At 41.1% G+C, this 18,667-nt stretch overlaps 1 protein-coding gene across 1 annotated transcript in view; it reads left to right on the top strand.

Moving 5' to 3' along the window:
* The first annotated feature begins 1,128 nt into the window (after positions 1-1,128).
* The window catches only part of AMOTL1 (angiomotin like 1), a 148,486-nt gene continuing 130,947 nt past the window's right edge, over positions 1,129-18,667 (top strand). The window contains exons 1-2 of the mRNA XM_070425840.1: positions 1,129-1,217; positions 18,011-18,148. The gene's annotated coding sequence lies outside the window, so the exon portion shown is untranslated. The remainder of the gene's footprint in view (positions 1,218-18,010; positions 18,149-18,667) is intronic.

Raw genomic sequence — 18,667 nt, 5'->3', positions numbered from 1 at the left:
AACCCTCTGCCCCACTTCCAACAGAGGTCACGCCATTGCTATTCCTTGCCTTAGCACCACAGTCAGAAGTCCTGTCCAAAGATTAGCCCAAGCACATGGCATCAAGGAGAGGTGCCTGGCCTACCGGATAGCTTGATGTGACCTTGAATCCCATGTTACAAATTAAATTGTCCAGCCTCACCTTTAACATACAAAAGAGAAAATTCCTTACTTAAACATCCACTTCCCCAAGTCTTCTTGGTGAAATGTGAGCATGTTTTGAGCTGATATGTTAATGTGACAATTTGGTTGAGTGACACCACATTCAGTAAAAAGAAAATAGAAATTCGCTGCCTTCATTAGAAAGGCTATTGCACTTTCTGTAAAGTGACTCATCCTTTTGCTTAACTGAATACCTCCCCCTCTGCCAAGTCCAGACTGTCACTTATTTGTCACCTTTGTATGCTTCCACCAGCTCTGGAAACTTTTTAGCAAGGTGACTATTTCCAGCTTCTTTAAGAAAAACGTTTTTTAAATAATTGATTTCAGAGAGGAAGGGAGAGGAAGAGATAGAAATATCAGTGGTGAGAGAGAATCATTGATCGGCTGCTTCTTGCACACCCCACACTGGGAATTGAGCCCGCAACCCAGGCATGTGCCCTGACTGGGAATGGAGCTGTGACCTCCTGGTTCATTGATTGATGCTCAACCAATGATCGGCGCTGACTGGGCTATTTCCAGCTTCGTAATGCCCCTCATCCTGACTGAAATATATTTGCTTCTTTATTCTACCCTCCTTCCTGCAAAATTTTTACCCCTCAGGAATTTAAATACCTGTTTTCTTTCCCTAGGAGCTGTTTTCCAGACAGGGGGTTCTTGGGAGACAATGATATGGTGCAGGGAAATAGTGTTTGTTTTTTCTGTCCCTGGTGCTGGGCAAGGTGATTGGTGCTTCAGGACTTGCTGAAGCTCTTTGAAAACAGGGCTAGTCAGATTCCAGAGATTTACCTTCTGGGGTGTGAGCATGTCTGGGCAGCAGCTGCATAATTTGGATGGAGTCATCGCCGATGAGGCAGAGTTGGCTCAGCCAGGGAGCACTCGTTGCTCTTTTCAACTCCAGGGCACCGGGGATGAAGTCACCTTTCTTCTTTTGAAACCAACAGATTCATCCTGTGAGTCCCCGTCACTTCTGTGAGGACTTGTTTTTTCTGCTGCCGGTCGCCAGGACCTTCTCTCAGGTAAGCAAGCTCTGATTTCGTGGGTTTTCACCCAAGAAAGCTTTATTTTGGGGGCATCTCTGGGTAAAAGTGGAGTCAGGTCCAGGGACTTGGGATTGGGTGAGGAGGCCAGTGGGTTCCCAGGCATCTGGTATCACCTGGGGGGGCCGGCGGGCTCTGAGTTGGATGAGGAGCACCCCACGCAGCTGGGCGCGAAAGTAGGGGTGCTCGCCGTGGGCAGGGAACTCTAATGCGAGCTTGGTTTCGGTGCCTGTGCTGAGAGTTGTGTAACAGGCACATTGGGGAAGCGCCTACAGGTGGTTTGCATCGGGTTGGGACTCTCCTACCCGCTCTGCCTTCCTAAGGACTGGCTTTGTGTTTGGGTAGAACTCCTGTAGGATCTCAGGACAAAAGCTGATGCGCAGGAAGGCAGCAGCTCTCCCAAGAGCCTTTATTTGCTCATTCGCCGAGGTGAATGCTCCATCTTCCTCAGAGTGGAGGAGACAAAGGGGCCCGCTTCCTGCCCTGACATGCAGGCACCTGTGTAAACAATGGCTGTCCTGCAGGGGGGGCGGGGGGAGAGGCAGAAGTGTGCAAACACATCTTTGCGCCTGTCTTGGCTTCTAAGAAAATAAGCATGAGTTTTGGTGTGTGTGTGTGTGTGTGTGTGTGTGTGTGTGTGTGTGTGCAGGCGGACCTGTGACCTGAGGAACCACTAAAGTCTCCCTGCAGCACTTTCAATGGGTTACATGAGTCACTGTCCCTGATTGAGTCAGACATCTCTTATTATTAGCTTTGGAGGCTCAATAAAGACATCTTGGTTATGATGGAGGCGCCTACAGGGTGATAAATGGCTTTTGGAGAGAGTTGAACCACCGTGAAGTGAAAACATTGAGACTTGCAAAAGCCTTTTATTACCTGACACACAACCCTACTACACATAGTATTTGATATGTTCCTTTTTAAATATAAGTATATAAACACACATATATTGATATATTGACTTTAGAGAGGAAGGTAGAGGGAGAGAGTTAGAAACATCAATTGAGAGAGAGAATCATCAACATACTGCTTCCCACATGCCCCCCACTGGGGACTGAGCCTGCAACCCAGGCATGTGGCCTGACCAGGAATGAAACCATGACCTCTTGGCTATAGATTGATGCTCACCCATTGAGCCACACTGGCCGGTGGTATGTTCATTTTTAACCTCTGAAGGGAGCAAGAATCTCATTAGATAAGAGTGGCTGCCAGCACCTGCTGACACGTTCACCTCTCCCTTGGCGCATCCAGAGTTTATCCTTACCTGAAATCTATCTGCTCTCCCTTTTGTGTCCCTAGCTCAGTGAAAAGCATCTGGTTGTCCATAACAGATTTCTGGACTTCACCCTTGACCTCTCCTTTGTCCTCACACTCCCACATCCAGTTTGACAACACATCCAACAGATTCTGCCTCCATATAATCTCTCAAATTCATGCATTCTTTCAGTTCCATGGCTATTTTCCTAGTTTAACAAGCCCTTATCATCTTCTTCCAGGATTATAGAAACCTCCCACACAGGCTTCCTCTCTTTAGCCTTGCCATCCTGGTGCAGCCAGATGATTCTACAGTGAGTGAGCAGCACCTGCACAAACCAATCATTCACTAGCCTGGTGATTCTGTCTTCTTAATATCCCTCAAAAATTTTCACATCGCTCCACTCCACTACCACCACCTTGGTCCAACCTACTAATGCTCTTTGCCTTAGTCATTGCGATGACCTTCTAGCTGACCTCCCTGATACCAGGCTCACTTCCTTCCTGACGTATTTTAAACTTCTTATCTTCCCAAGCTTTTAAAGGACATTTTTTTTTATGTTCAAGAGCAGAACTTGAAACACCTGTTCCCCTCTTGGGGTTTAGAAACATCAGCATTTTTATGACTCTTGTAGATCCTTCAAGGGGGGAGGCAGAGAGAATGGGGGTAGGTGAGGGTGGGTGCATAAAGCTCAGGCCTTGGAGCCATGCGGGTCTGCATTTGAATCCCAGCTCCTCCACTTCTACGTAGCCTTGACCAGACTGCTGAACCTTCTTGAGACACGTTTTCCTGACCTGTGAAGTGGAAATAATAATGCCTACTTCACTGGACAAACATAAGGGTTAAATTAGAACATTTAGGGAAGGCTCTGAAACATAGCAATTAAGAATTTTTACTTCCTTCCCTTTTAAGGCTTATAATCTCTAACCATCATATATCTTGTAAGCATTCATGTGTATGTACATGTATAATGACCTGTTTTCGACACGGTAGGAAGGAGGAGTGGCCAAGAAACACATGAGAACTCTCTTAAGGAATTTGCCGTTTACTCAGGGAAGCAAAGGAAATATAAATAGTATAAAAACATCTATAACACAAGCATTCTGCAATTGTCATGTGTACAGCAGCAGTTGAGTAGATAAGCAGGGAGGGCTTGAATACACAGATCTGTGAATACCTGCAGGCAGAGGGTGAGTAGATCTATATCAAGGAATTTTCAGATTTAGGGTTTTTGAGGACTTAAAATTCATTGGCCTCTCTGATGTTTAAATAAAACTTGCCAGAAAGCGTTATACTTAAAAGTGATTTAAAGATATATGGATTAGTGTTTAAGTGACTTGACTCATTCATTCATTCACCAAGTACTCATTGAGTGCCTACTCTGTATCAGGTCCTATGTTACACAATTTCTTTGCTCCTCTTCCATGGGACATGGATGATAGCTCTCCTCCTCTTGAATTAGGGCTAGCTTTAGGGACTTGTTTGACCAATGGAATAAGAAGAAAGTGACATCTGGGGACTCCCCTGACTAGGTTCTAAGAAGCTTTGCTGCTTCCTCTTGGGTTGTCTTGGCTCACTCATTCTGGGCTGGGAGCCAACCACCATATAAATTCATGTGCTGGCAACCTGGCTCTCTGGGGGCGGGGGGGGGGGGGGGGGGGGGCGGGGCGGGGAGGGAAGAGAAAAACCCCGATTTGCAGTGTTTGTTCGTTTTCATGGTAAAAATACTCCCTTCCACTATGGCCAATTTCCAGCTACCAAAGCGACAGCACTGAATGCAGGGTTGGAAAGAAACACACAGAATCAGCTCTGACATGTTGGTACAAGCCAGTCCCAGTGCATGACCACTAATTACCCTGAGACCACCACGCTGTGAGGAACCCCATGCTAGCTGGGTGGGGAGGCTCCATGCAGACAAGCCCAGGCTGCCCCAGGCTTTCCAGCCACTCAAATTTAGGCTCCAGGGAGGAAGCCTTCCAATGACTCCAGACGCAGCCACTGACTTCAACTGTGTGAGAGCCCCCGAGTGAGACCAGCTCGGCTCAGCCCAGGCAGCCCACAGAACCCTGGGAGATAACCATGTGCAATGTGTGCTATCGTTTGCAGGTAGTTCGTTTCACAGCAATCGATAACTGGAAGGAAGTGGTAGTCTTGCTTAGAAGCAAGCCTCGATCAAGCCCCCAGGGTGTGTGGAGGAGTAGAGGAATCTGTCCAGAAAGTCCTTTGTCCTTGAATATTCTCAGGCCTTTGACACTTAGGAAGGAAATGTTTTAGTTTTAAAAAACCTGAGAAAGAGGCTCGATTACTTTACTAACTAGTTTTACCCTTCTAACTAAATCAGTGGAGGGGGGAAAATACACACACACACACACACACACACACACACACATACACACACACACACTCTTCTCTCATCATCTGCCTCCATCACTTACCCACCTAACTATTCACACTAAGCTCTGCAGGAAGATCTCCTTTACCTGCCCTTCCAAGGCTGCTCCATCCCCCACATGGAATTTGTTGAGGGAAGCAGGCAGAGCAGAAAAAATATGAAGTCAAATGCCCAGAGCCTTGAGGTCTGGTGGAAAGCTAGTGAGACTCCTGTAAAAGGGCAGCAAACAGGAGGATTTAAAACAAGCTTCAGGGAAGACGCATGGAATAGTGGTTAGAGCCTGAATTTAGAAATCAGATGACCTGGGTTGCAATCTGGATTCTGACATTTTCCAGTTGGCTGACCTTGGAAAGTATCTAGACAACTCTCTTCTCAATTTCTTCAACTTCAAAATCTGGATAAGAATGCCATCTCACAAAGCTCTCGTGGAGATTTAAATGAGATGATATTTGTGAGTGCTTAGCATAGTGTGTCTATCACACCGTGCTGAAGGAATAGCAGTCACCAGTAGTAGTAGTGATGGTGTTGGTGTCTCACTGATGGTACTGTTGCCACAAATTCCAAAGCCACGGGCTCCCTGGCAAGCCTAGAGCTCCAATCAGTCACACTATAGGTGCCCAAGATGTGTTCAATAATTGTTCAAATCAAACCAAATATCCATATGTGAATACTTATCCTACTGCCATTTTTTCTCTGGTCTTCCAAACATATATTCAAATGCTTAAAAAGCATAATTATGCATTATTTCCCCTATATCTTTTTTGTGGCTTAATTAATTAATTAATTTTAATTATCTTTATTATTGAAAGTATTACAGATGCCTCCTTTTTTCCCCATTGGTCCCCTCCACCCTGCACCTGCCCCCCAAGGCCTTCACCGCACTATTGTCTGTGTCCGTGGGTTATGCATAGATGCATATAAATATAAATTCTCTAGTTAATCTCTCCCTGTGCCACCACTCCCTCTCCCTCCCCTCGCCTTCCCTCTGAGATTTATCAGTCTTTTCCCTGCTTCTGTGCCTCTGGATCTATTTTGTTCATTAGATTCCACATATGAGTGAGATCATATGATACTTGTCTTTCTCTGACTGGCTTCTTTTGCTTAACATAATACTCACCAGGTCCCTCCATGCTGTAAATCCCCTATATCTTAAACAATATGAACTGAGACCATATTTTCCAATTTCTTATAATTCCTCTTCTTACCTTCTACTGTGTAGCAGGTAGTTGAGTAGTTTAATGCTCAAAACATATTAACTATTATTATTTTTAAAAAATTCTATTTAAGGAGAAATTAAAGTTGGGTGACTTGTACCCAGGAAGGTCCAGAAATGTCAGGTTCCCCTGTTTACACATGCCATCACTTTGGTAGGGTAGTCAAAGTGAAGGGTAACAGAATTCTTGAGAGAAAAATGTGTTAAGTTCTCCTACTTTATTTATATTTTGTGAATAAGAGTTACTGAAACTTCAATCTATGAACTGACATTAGGTACACTTGTCTCATTAAATTTGTGGTTGGTCTAGTCACATGGATATTTTAAACAAAGAATAATGCAAACTTTCTGACTATTAAAGAAAAACTGATTCGTGTATTTTTAAAAAATGAATCTATAAAATATGAATAGATTCATGAGTGTGTGCCTGCTTCACCCAGCTTCTCCCAGTGTTTACATTTTGCATAACTATCAAAACCAGGTCATGGACATTGGTGCAATCACAGACCTTATTTGGATATGATCAGTTATACATGTACTCATTTGTGTGTCTATGTGTATAATTGAACGCAATTTTTATCATGTTAACTTCATTAAACTATTCCCACAATCAAGATTTTAAACTACATGAATACCACAGGCTGTCTATACTATCCTTTTGTATCCATTCCCTTCCTTTTTTAATTTTATTTTATTGCTTAAAGTATTACAAAGAGTATTACATATGTCTGCTCATCCCCCCCTTGACATTCCCCTGGCCTCCCCTACCCCCCAGTGTCTTATGTCCATTGGTTATGCTTATATGCATGCATAAGCCAGTCAATGAAAGAAAAATACCACATGATCTCTCTCATTTATGGATAATAAAGACCATTATAAACTGATGAACAAAAATAGATACAGAGGCAGAGCAGCATCGAACAGACTATCAAACTACAGCGGGAAGGCTGGGGAGGGTTGGGGGGCACAAGGGGGTAAGAGATCCATTCCCTTCCTTAACCCTTTGAAGTATTTCATCTGTTGTCCATCTATATAATTTTATTCCATGAATGTTTATAAATGGATTCATACAGCATTTATATGCATGGGCTCTACTTTTTTCACAGCCTAATTATTTGAGATCCACCCAAGTATGTATCAATAGTTGGTTCTCTTTTATTGCCGAGTAGTATTCCACAGGCATGGCTGTACTACAGTTTAATTATTCGCCCGTTTACCCACTGGGGAAGAGGGGCTATCACAAATAAAGCTGCTTGAGCATGTATTTGTATGCAAATTTCTTCAGGAACATAAATTGTCATTTCTCTGGGATAAATGCCCAAAAGTTTTAAAAGGAAGTGCCAAACTGTTTTTCCAGAGTGGCCATTACCTTTTGCAATACATGAGTGACAGAGTTTCTCTGCATCCTTCTCACAGTTTGATGTCATCACTATTTTTTTATTTAGCCATTCTGATAGCTGGGTGGTGATACCTTGTGATTTTTAATTTGCGTTTCCCTAATGGTTTCTAGTATTGGTCATCTTTTCACATATTTATTCACTCTCTATATATCTTCTTCAGGGAAATGTTTGTTAATGTATTTTGCCCATTTTCTGATTGGATAGTTTGCTTTTTACTGTTGAGTTTTGCTAGTTCTTTATATATTCTAGATACACATCCTTTTTCAGATGTGTAGTATACAAATATTTTCTCCCACTCTGTAAAGTTTTACTTCATTCTCTAATAGGATCTTTCACAGAACAAAAGTTTTAAATTTTGATAAAGTCCAATTTATCAGTTTTCCCTTTTATGGACTCTTCTTTTATTTTTTTCTAAGAACTCTATGGTTTTATATTTAAATCTGTAATCCATTTTGAGATCATTTTTATATGAGGAGTCAGGTTTAGGTTGAAGTTCATTTTCTTGCCTTTGCATATCCAATGGCTCTAGCACTGTTTGATAAAAAGGCTAGCTCTTCTTCATTGAATTGGTTTTGAACCTCTGTCAAAAATAAATTGAGTATATTTATATGACTCTACCTCTGGGCTTTCCACTCTATTCCATTAACCCATGTGCCTCTCCCTCTGACAATACCACACCATCTAGATTACTCTATATGCTATATAGAAGCCACATAATAAAATATACAGCAGGCAGCGTGATTCTTCCCATGTTGGTGTTCTTTCTTAAAATTGCTTTGGCTACCCTCAGGCCTTTCACTGTCTATATAAATGTTATAAAATGCTTGTCTTTGCCTACAAAAACCTTGCTGGGATTTAGATAGGAATCCTGTTAAACATGTAGTTTAATTTGAAGAGATGACATCTTTGCTATGTAGCGTCTTCTAGTCCTCAAATATGAGAAATTTCTGCCATTATTCATGTTTGCTTGGTTTCTTTCCTCAGCGTTTTGGGATGTTCAGCATGAAGGTCCTGAACATATTTTATTAGATTTATAGTTAAGTATTTTATTTGGAACAATTGAAAATGGTATTGCATTGTTACATTTCATTTTTCATGTATAAATTTAGTATATAAAAATACAATTATTTTTTCTATTATTTACTACCCAGCTTTGTTGAGGTCTGATTGAAAAATAAGCATTGTATATATTTAAAGTGTACAGCATGCTGTTTGATATAATATGCATTATAAAGTGATTATCATAATCAAGCTAATTAATATATCCATCAGCTCACATAGTTACTATGTGTATGTGTATTTGTGTGCTGACAACATTTGAGAAAACTTACTGAAGATCTTACTCTTAGCAAATTTCAAGTATATAATACATTATGGTTAACTGTAGACACAGGCTATACATTAGGTCTCTAGAATTTATTCATCTTGTAGCTAAAAGTCTGTACCCTTTGACCAATATCTCCCGGAAATAGAATTAATGATTTGTTTATTGATATTAAATCCTGTAATTGTGCTGAATTCATCTATTCTAGTTTTCTTGTAAATTCATTGGGATTTTCTATATAGACCATCCTATCATGTGAAAATAGAGATAATTTTAATTTTCACTTTCCAATCTGTTTGACTTTAATTTCTTTTTCTTGTCTTATTGTGCTGGTTAGAATTTTCAAAACTATGTTGAGGTAGAGTGGTGAGAACACACACCCTTGTCTTGTTCCTAGTCTTAGAGGAAAAGCAGTCAGTCTTTTATCATTAAATAAGGTGTTAACTGTAGATTTTTTATAGATGTTCTCAAACAAGTTGAGTAAGTTTCTATACTTACTTTGTTGAAAATTTTTGTCATGAATGAGTATTGGATTTTGTTCAATGTTTTTTTTTCTGCAAGAATTGATATGATCATATTATTTTTCACCTCTAGAATTGAATGATTTTTAAATATTGAACAAGCTTTGCATATCTAGAATAAATTTCACTTGGCCATGGTATATTATAGATCTTTTATAAAGAACTACTGGATTCAATTTATTGATATTTTATTGGGAATGTTTGTATCACAGTTCATGAGAGTTATTGATTTGTAGTTCTTCCTTTTTGTATTGTCTTTGAGTTTTGATATCAAGGAAATACTGGCCTCATAAAATGAGATACAAAGTGATTCCTTCTCATCTATATTTTGGAAGAGCTGGTGTAAAATTGGTGTTAATTCTTCTTTAAATACTTGGTAAAATTCTCCAGTGAAATCATTTGGATCAAGAGATTTCTTTTTCAGGAACTTTTAAATTATAAATTCAAACTCTTTAATAATTGTAGACTATTCAGATTATCTATTTCATTTTGGTTGAGTTTTCATTCTTTATGGTTTCAAGGCATTAAGCTATTTTTTTTGAAGTTGTTGAATTTAATATGATAAAGTTGTCCATAGGTTTTGTTATTATCCTTTTAATGGCTACAGGATCTGTAGCAATATCTCCAGTTCCATTCCTGATGTTGGTAATTTCTGTCTTCTTTCATTTTATCCTTATCAATCTAGCTAGAGTCTTATTGATCTTACTGATTTCTTTTCCTGTAACAACCAGCTGTTTGTTTCACTGATTTTCTCTATTGTGTTCCTGTTTTCAGTTTTCATTTATTTATACTGTTATGTTTTTTATTTCCTTCCTATCTAGTAAGGTTTCTTTAAAAAAATTATTTTTGATATTGTCTAAATTTACATTTTTCATTGGTCCTTTTTCATAACTTTTTTTTACTGAGATATTATATTTTTACATTCGTTTCAAGAGAATCCATAATTGTTTACTGAAGCCCATTTATAATGGCTGTGTTAACATCCTTGTCAAGTAATTCCAGCCTCTGATTTATATCTCAGTATGGCATTGGTTGTCTTCTCTCATTCAACTTGAATTTTTCCTGGTTCTTGGTATGTTGAGTGATTTCCAAATATACTTTGGGAAATTTTGATATTATGATAGGAGATGCTTGATCCTATTTAAACATTTTTATTTTTGTAGGTAGTCACCCTATTTAGACTTAGAGTGTAGGTCCTTGTCTACTTTTGTAAGCTCTAGTTCCAATGACAATTTGTTGTTAGAGTTCTTACAGTAGTAACATGGGTTACTATTTGGGCTCCTGCATTATAACTGCAAGTGCCTCTGAGCTGCTTGGTGGGTGTGGGGCAGGTGATGGATCCCACTCAGGCTCTATGATGCTGTCTCAGGTGTGGGACAGAGACCCCTACTGATGCTGATGAAGACGCGGACCACTGCTATTCTCGGCAGAGGGTGGGGATCCTGCTGTAGGGCAGGGAATGAGTTAGTTCTACTCAATTGCAGCTGTAGGAGATCAGTCTCTTGGTCCTGTCACTGCCTACCTGGAAGTCAGGGATGTATCTTCCCACTAGGTCTCTGCTGGGTGTGTCCTTTCCCTGTCCTTTGATCACAGAGAGAAGGCTTTTCTTGCCTTTTTTTTTTTTTTTTTTAATTTTTATGCCTGTTGTTTTGGGTTGTAGGCCTCTCTGGTGCCCAGTATGGGATATATGGTAGATAAGAAGAAAACCTGGGAAAATCACCAACGGTTTCTTGAGTTCTGAGGTCCATAGCCAGTCAGCCTTCTGTTTTCCATCTTCTAGGCTCCTTTTATGATAGTCTGTTGAGTTATTTCCAGGGTATTTAGTTAAATTTAGAGGAGGCGAGTGAAGAGAAAAAGAGTCTATAATATCTTGTCCCTTATCAAACTTTTAAAATTAAAAAATGAGACTAGCCAGAAAAAAAAATTTGGGGGGAGGGAGAGAAGAAATGTAGGAAAGGTAGTTTAGCCATACTAGATATTCGAGCTGCTCCAATATACAATAATTAAAATATTGTTGCAACATTAGAGACATCAATGGAGGAGCATAAAGAATCCAGAAGCCGAAACCGGTTTGGTTCAGTGGATAGAGCGTCAGCCTGCGGATTGAGAGGTCCCGGGTTCAATTCCGGTCAAGGGCATGTACCTGGGTTGCGGGCACATCCCTGGTGGGGGATGTGCAAGAGGCAGCTGATCGATGTTTCTCTCTCATCGATGTTTCTAACTCTCTCTATCTCTCTCCCTTCCTCTCTGTGAAAAATCAATAAAATATATTAAAAAAAAAAAAAGAAAAAAGAAAAAACCCAAACTGATACCTGAGCAGCATCCATCATCTTAAAAAAAAAAGAAGAATCCAGAAATAGAGCCAACAAGCATGGCAATGTAGCATTTAAACCTAGTGGTATTGGGAGAAGACTGCCACTTGGAAAGGAAAATTAAGCTGGATCCCTATCTCTAATAAATTCCAGATTGATAAAATATATTAATATCTCTCTATATTAAAGGCTAAGACATCCGTCCGATTGTCTGACCGACTGACCAATCGACTGACGGCTGGCCGGTACATATGACGCTCACTGGCAATTTAAAAATAAACATTGACTCGGGCACGCACACATGCACGATACATATAAAACTCTCACTGGCACTAAATCGCAAGTGACACCATAATATGTCAGAAGACCAACTATTGTACAATCTACCTCTGAAGCCGAAAGAAAGCGATGTCGTTGACAGAATATTGTTTATTTATTAATCAATTTATATATTATTTTCATATATATTTTACTAATTTTCTTTCATCTCTGACACTTCTATTATAGAGAAAGGGCAAATAGCAATATTAAAATATTTTGTATTTTAATTTTATAATACTATATTATATATACTATTTTGACATGTGATTTTTTTTTGCAGTAATGTAATTACCGCAGGAATCTTTCTTCTAATTAATTTTCTTTCAATGTGCATGAATCCGTGCACCAGGCCACTAGTGATACAATAAAAATAATTTTAAATGGGTAAATTATTTAATAGTCTTAAAATAGAAAAGACCTTCTCAGGCATGACACCAAACTCAGAAACTACACAGAAAAAGATTGATACATACAATTACATGAAATATTGAGGAAAACAGTATAAATGAAATCAAAATACAAATTACATATGGAAAAAATCATTTACATAGTGTATATAACATAGCAAAATATGTTTTCTTAAGCTTTAAGTAGTACATTTAACAAGAAAAATAAATTGAGTAGAAATGGGCCAAGCACATGAATATCCTGTTCAGAAGAAAAGGAATACAAATGGCCTATAAACATAACAAAAGAAAATGGACTTCCAAATATAGAAGCACAAATAAAAAGTGAGAAAACTTTTTTTATTTAAAAAATTACAATAATGATAAATATGCATTGTAAAAAGGTAAAAAAAACACACATAAAGGGTATGATATTAAATATTTCCTTCAAAGCCTTATCATACTCCCAAGCTTGAAACTGCTCCTCTTTCCCTAGCTGTATTAAAAGTTTGCTATTCCTTCCAGCCCTTCCTCTCTGTGATTAGAAGTGTGTGTGTGTATAGTATGCAATTTTTCTGCTAGAGACCCAAGCCTATAATAAGGGCATATTCTGTATATCAGTTGTATATCACTTTTGCAATTTCTGTTGTGGTTGCCCTCTCGGATTGCTTGGGGAGCTTTTAAGAAATGCGGGTGGCCAGGGCCCTGCCCTAGAGATTCTGATTTCGGTGTCTGGGAGCAGACCTGGGCACCGGCATGTTTTGAAAGTGCCCCAGGTGGCTCTAATGTGCAGTCACGCTGAGAACTGCGGCTGTAGATGATGTGAGGCTTCAAAGAGTCCCCAGAAGGCCACTGTGATGAGGTCTTTTCAGAATAATTACTTAGGAATGCAACCCAAAGTGATCCATCACTCCTCTGCCGGGCTCACTGTTGGCATGGGTCTGAATGTAAACACAGTCCGGAGGGGAGAGGTGGAAAAGACCTTTGCTCAAAAGTGTGTGAAAGCTTGCATCTCTGTGGTAGGCCTTGGTGTTGAGAGGCAAGGCTCCCTCAGAACATAAGGGATTCTTATAATCTAGTCATGACCACAAGAGATACAGGAATCTCTTGGAAAACCAGAAACAGCAAAACAGCTGCTCCTCCGGAGCCCACACTGTGGTTGGTTCTGAAAGGTTCCAAGGGAGCTCCGGGAACCAGCGCTATTTAAAGACCTTCCCACAGGAGGCTTTCTAAGGTCTTTCATCTGGAGGCCTGCCCTGTTCAAATAAAGTGGCTTTTGGAAGGCTGATCTAGAAAACAGATTGAAGAGGAACCTGAAGAAAGCTGAGGATGGACTGGAAGCCAGTATTCTTACTGCTCGTTCTGCTCCTTATGTGTCTTCTTCCCATGCTTCTCCCCATCAGCTGCCTCTGTACTCCTGACAGAGGGCCTGGTTGGCCCAGATGGTCCACAGGGTCTGTCCCTGGTTGGGTGGGAGTTTCCATGTCAGGTGACTATGTCAGTGGCTGGAATGGTTCAGAGAGTCATGCTCCCACTCTTGGTCAGCTGGGCCAGAGAGGTCTCAGGGAGGAGTGGGTGCATAAAGCTGCCGTAGGCTTGCAGAGGAAGGTGTGGGTAAGGCAGTTTCCCTTAGAATGGGAGAGTGGATAAGTACATCCACCATGATTAATCTGTCCAGTGAACCACCAAGTCAGCCCTCTGGGAATGTTTAATTGGAGGATGGTTCTCAATGGGGTGTGAAACTGCCTAAATTCAAGGAAAGATCCTAAGGGGAAACCTGTCAGGAATGCATAGATGGATGGCCCTTGCACTGTGAACATCTCCAGAGGTCATTTCTGGCTCCATGAATTTGGGCTTTCAAAAGGTGTCAACAGCCTAGGAGGTCAGGAGAATGAGCCCTTGAGGTGTGGCTACTATAAAATGCCATGTGCTGTGAGTGAAAATACACACCGGATTTTAAAGCACTGATGTGAAAAAAAAATCTAATATTCTCATTACTCATTTTTATATTGATTATATGTCAAAATACTATTTTGGATATAGTGGATTAAATAAAATATATTATTAAAATTACTTTCACCTGTATTACTTTTTTTAAATGTGGCTATTTTAAAATGATTCATGTTGCTCATATTATCTTTCTAGTGGGCAGCTGGGTCAGAGGGTGACCGATATTCCCCCTGCACAGGTGTGGCTGTAAGATCTGAGTGTGAACAACAACCCTTTGCTGTGGGACCCACGTCAATATCCTATTCTTGGTTCATAATCAGAGCCGTGGCCGTTTATCTCATTCTGGCTCTTTGTCTCTTTGCCTCATAGGCTGCAGCCCGGCTCCTTGTCTCAGATAGAACCACTTAATCCTCTCCTGTGGGTTCCCAACATTCCACACGCAGGCAGCCTTGTTCTCGGCTCTGCCCCAGCAAGTCCTTACAGGAGTTCCTCTGCCTCTTCGCCTCTGTTATTCTGTCTGCCTAGTTTCCCCCTCCCTTCCTAGCACTGGCCTGTTGCACATTGCTGGTGTTTGTGCTCTTACCCACTTTTCACAGGCCCTTTCCTGGGGCAGTGCGTTCTAGCCCCCAGCTTTCCTTTGGGGACAAATGGCTGCTTTCCAATGCCTGGTCGCAGTTCATCCTGTTTCCCCATGGAATGAAGTTTGCAGTGGGGACTCTCACTTCCAGAAGTGTATCTACTTTAAGAGTTAATAATGATGATGATAAAAACAACGGCTATTGCCATTGATTGAGTTGTATCACTGGCCAGGGTCTATACTAGGTATATTACAGATCTTTGCATTTAATCCTTACAACAAACCCACAAAAGGGTATATTATGATCCCCTCTTACAGATAGGCTCAACATTATATGCCTTGCTCACAGATCACTGCTAAGAAATGGTGGGCCTGGGATGTAAATCTAGATCTGTTCCCAAAGTCTTTGCTGTTCCCCACCATATTTAGACTGCCTCCCACATGCTATGACACCTCCTAAGTCGAGCAACTCCAAGTTGCAATTCAAAGCTGCATACCAGGTGATATCTATAAGCAAATTTGCTGAATGATAACAGTGCTATGCATTGTGCACTGTTTTGATGATTCTCCAGTTGCATTTGATATTCACAAAACTCTGGTAAGGATGGAATAAAGGATTTTATGAGCCCTGTTTCACCCACTAGAAAAACTGAGCTGCAGGGAGATGAAGTGATTTGTCCAAGGTCATAAGTTAAGAAATGATCCCAAGCCAGGTGAGAACCCAGTTTTAATTTATATGTATATATATATATATATATATTAGAGGCCCAGTGCATGAAATTTGCCCTTACCTTGCCCCCCTGCTGGCCTGATCACCCCTAACTTGCTCCCCTACTGGCCTGATTGCCCCTAACCACCTCTGCCTTACCCCTGACCTAAGCTGCAGTCTGTCCTCCCTCTGCAGGAGGCTACCTGGCCAATCAGGTAAAGGTGCTGCCCCCATCACCGTGCTGCTGCTGCTGCCACTGCTGGCTACCCCACCATGGCTGGCTGAGCCGCGGCCCACCCCTCCCGAGTGGTGCTGCCTGCCTCTCCCACGGGGCACCAGCCCTAGGCCCTCGCAGCCACTATGGCTTTGTCCAGATGGAGATCCAGAAGACATCCGCTCTAATTAGCATATTACCCTTTTATTAGTATTATATTATATATATATATATATATATATATATATATATATATATATATATTTCTTTTTCTTTGCTCTTCCATTTTTCCATGTATACTTGTGCTGCTTGGATAGCAGAATATGGCCGCAAACATTTTATTATGATTGCTGATTTAACCCTGAGTTATGTGAAGAGTTTGCAGGTACAAACTCATTTCAGTTTCTCAGCTGTAGGTAGGTCAGTCTCATTCATTCAGTAAGCATTGCCTGACCCCAGGCCTGGCCAGGCATTTTGTGGGAAGGGAAGGGTGGATAAGATATGACTTTGTCCTGAGGACAAAGACACCTTCCAATGGACATGACAATCACTTTGTAAAGAGAATATTCCTCTCCAGTGGATAAGGGGTGTCTTAATGGAATACAAAAACTTTTGAGAAGCACAAAGGAGGAAGGAAATAACTGGGTCTGGAAAAGTTTCATGGTGGAGGTGACTTCTGAGCTTGGTCTCAGTGGACTAAGTTGGAAATGCAAAGCCTGCGTCACTGAGAATTCTGAAAAGAACCTCATAATTTTATAACTTCATTAGGTTTCCTAAAAATAGGCTTGTTGCCACAGCTTCTTAGGGATTAGTAGCATAAATTATTTACTGGAATACTTAAAATATTAACATCAATAAATCCCATGGTAGCTTCACAAATACTGTGACCAGTTGGATAAGCCAATCCTATATAATAAAAGCCTAATATGCTAAGTCATCCAGTCGTCCAGTTGTCCATTCAACCAATCAAAGCATAATATGCTAAGGCCGCTCAACTGCTCGCTATGACATGCACTGACCACCAGGGAGCAGACGCTTCAACCAGTATGTTAGCTTGCTGCTAGGGTCCAGGCGATTGGGACTGAGTGAGATGGGCCAGACATACCCTGGAGCCCTCCTTTGTCCCTCCCTGGCCCTGATTGTGCACCAGTGGGGTCCCTTGGCCTGGCCTGTGCCCTCTCACAATCCAGGACCCCTTGGGGGTTGTCAGAGAGCTGGTTTCAGCCCGATCCCGCAGGCCAGGCTGAGGGACCCCACTGGTGCATGAATTCGTGCACCTGGCCTCTAGTTTGAAATAATAGTTTTCAAGTTACTCAAACATTCCAACTCTACAAAGCTGCTAAGAATTCTTTAAAACACATCAGAAGGCTAGAATAATCATGTCAACTTTCTAAACATCAGCCATTTCAGACAGAGTAAGACTCTATGCCTCCAGCATCTCCTGTCCTTTTATTGACATAAAGAGGTCTTTTCTTTCACAGTGGATTCTTAGGGCGTTCTACTCTTCTCTTCCGACCAAGCTTAAGAGTTTCCTGTTGTTAAGTGCCACTGAATTGTACCACTTGACTACTAAGAGCCCAGATGAGTATTGTGAAATGTTTGGACTATTTGGAGCTGGAAGGAAAAGAACCTTCCAAGTTTAGACATTGAAATTCTTAAGAGCCAAACCCTTGGGGCAGCCCTAGGAGAGACTGCTCTCTAGCCTGCTGTGGTCCACTGGTGATTGGGTTTTTCTGCTAGCTGAAACCAGGCTTGACCTTGCACAATGGATTGAATGTGTGTCTCTTTCAAAATCTGTAAGTTGAACTCCTAACTCCTAATGTGATGGTAGTAGGAGGTGGGGCCTTTGGCAGGTAATTAGGTCATGAATGGGATCAGTGCCCTTTTCAAAGGGACCCCAAACAGCTCCCTGGCTCTCCTTTTTTGATGTGAGAATGCAAGGAGAAGCCAGTAGTCTGCAATAAAAGAGAGTTCTGGCTAGAACCTGACCATGCTGGCACCCTGATCTTGGACTTTCCAGCCTCAAGAACTGTGAGAAAGTTTCTGTTGTTTACAAGCCACCCAGTCTATGTATGTGTTAAGCATACCAAGTGGATTAGGATACCCAGAGCCTAGATCATGTAGATTTTAGCTAGAAATATCCTGCTGAGAAGGAAGAGCCCATCATGTGACCTCTTCTCTCTTGTGTTTCAATTTAGGTGTTTGGTTTGTTTTCTGGGTGTGACAAGATATATTTACACCGTCTACTTATAACCAAGATGGAACGTTCCTTCTGATTCTTGACTCACTGAAGAAGAAGGTCCAGATCTGGAGGCTTTCAGGGCATCAGAACTGGGGTAAGACCTTGATATTCCTGCAAGCAGCCTTTGAAGAACAGAACAAGGGGCAGGAGGTCCTAGAACAGCTCAGCAGCACTGAGGATTACCTATGCACATCTGTATGTTGTTGAGAATTTAAAAGTGAATTGCTTGGCAGAAGTGTTCACAAGTGTAATAGGCTGCCTGGGGGTATTTAAGAATAGGCTGGGTGGGCATCTGGGGAGTCATGCATAATTTAAGGGTTGGACTGAAGGCCCTAAGATCCCTTCCAATGTCCAGATTCTGTTATTTGCAGATCTTTGGTTTAACTTGTGCCTGCCTCATGCTTGCACTTACCACATTGTTCTGTAACTCTATGTCCAGATATGTGTCTCCCCCACAAGGTTAAAAACTCCTTGGAGAAAGGGGGATATTTATCCTTTTATATCCCAAGCATTTAGCACAATGACTAGTACATAGGAGATGCTAAGTAAATGTTTAGCAAATGAATGAATGAATTCATTTTGTATATCTCTGTCTCTCTATGTTAATGTATAT

The sequence above is a fragment of the Myotis yumanensis genome, unplaced genomic scaffold, assembly GCF_028538775.1.
Source record: "Myotis yumanensis isolate MYYU_CA2020_CCGP unplaced genomic scaffold, mMyoYum1.0.hap1 SCAF_10, whole genome shotgun sequence".
NCBI classification, from domain to species: Eukaryota; Metazoa; Chordata; class Mammalia; order Chiroptera; family Vespertilionidae; genus Myotis; species Myotis yumanensis.
The sequence above is the reverse complement of the archived record's forward strand: the minus strand, read 5'-3'. Positions and strand labels throughout refer to the sequence as shown.